Below are 1,653 nucleotides of genomic sequence, written 5' to 3' on the forward strand. Positions count from 1 at the left end.
AAGCTTTCTTTAAAATACAGCATCACTCATCCACCATCATGCTTCATCCTGCCTCAAAAATACGGCATGTATCAAAACTGATTGTTCACCTTTCCCATCAGATTTCAAAATATGAACACAGTGCATCTTTGCTGCATCTTTGCTGCAGCTACTTGCAGAGCCTGATTGTCTCCTGGCCAAAGCCCAATGTGACAGGCCCTGCGACACCCTTGTTCATGCCTGGATGTACACTCAGGGTCTTTATTTACATCTGGCTTCATCTGAGCATCCCAACTAATGAACAGTTGCTTGCAATTATGGAGGAGGACTAAAGATAAGAGCTAATCCTCAATTGTGTCAACAGCTGAAATAACAGAGGAGGGAATATTTTGTTTCTGACTTGTATATGTTTTCTCTTGAATCATACCAAAAGTGATCAAAGATCTGCCATGACTACAACTCAAACAAACAGCTGACAAAACAGAGAAGCAATATCTCAATCCACTGTAGAAAACAAGAGGTGCAGTTTTACAGGAACTGTGAAGAAATGACCGTTATAAGGATAGAAAACATATCTGTGTTTATCTTGTATAAAACTTGAAAGCATCTAAACTATCCTGCTTCAGGACATGCGCTCATCTATCCCTTACAGTGAGGCACAAGTCAGAAAATGGTGCTTGTTCTCAGATCTCCTTGTGCAGCAGTTCTTCTCGCTGAACAATATCACTCCTTTTTAATTGAGAAGGGCACCTCAGAGACAGTTTTGTCCTGCCTTCTATAAGGGCAAGCTTTTCCCCTGTCTCTCCTGACACGGCCTCTGCAGTGTGTTATGCACTGTACTACCAGCATTAATAATCAGCAGCTGCTGTGCCTGGAATCATTGTTTTGCATCAATCATCTAGGTTAGGGAACCATTTGTAGATACCACAGCAATAAGTCAGATATTAAAAAAAAAAAAATTAAATTCCTAGCATCACACAGACTGTAATGACTCAATCCATTTTCCTGCTTCATCAGCTTTCCCTCATCCGGTGCCCACGATTCCCCGCTCCAGTGGTTTTCCAGTTCTTTATTTGGCATGCAACTTGTGACTCCTGAGGCCACGGTCAGATGGGTTTGCAAGGTCGTTTCCCCTCCCTTGCAAGTCAAGCGGCCGCTTACACAAGTCTGCAACTAAACCAGACTTTTTGGGGTTTTTTACACATTCTGTGGCGCGTCGGATCACAAAAGTGATGATTCCCTAAAACAGCTGCGGATAGGCCTAAAAGCCCCAACGCTCCTGGGAGTGCAAAACACAATAAAAACAGCTCAAACGCTGTGACTTGAGGGGCTCGACCTCGTTTTTCCACAGAGGGCGAGTGAAGGCACCGGCAGCGGGATGAGGCGGCGGAGAAAAGGAGGGGGCGGCAGACACAAGGAGGGGGCGGCAGACACGGGTCTCCTCTGGTGGGCTGGGAAAACCCCCAAGCCCACGATTTATTGCGGGGGAGAGGAAAAACGGTGAAGAAAGCGCTTATCCGTGACACCGCCGCCGCAGCGGCAGACCGCAAGGCTGTCCCTGCAGCCGCGGGGCGGGGCGGGGGCCGCGGCCCTCCCGCATCCCCTCAGCGCCTCAGAGCACCGCCCCCGCCCCGCGCGCCGCCGCGCTCGGCCCCCCATTGGCTGCGCGCCGCC

This window comes from Passer montanus, unplaced genomic scaffold, assembly GCF_014805655.1.
Source record: "Passer montanus isolate IOZ18808 unplaced genomic scaffold, ASM1480565v1 scaffold51, whole genome shotgun sequence".
NCBI lineage: Eukaryota > Metazoa > Chordata > Aves > Passeriformes > Passeridae > Passer > Passer montanus.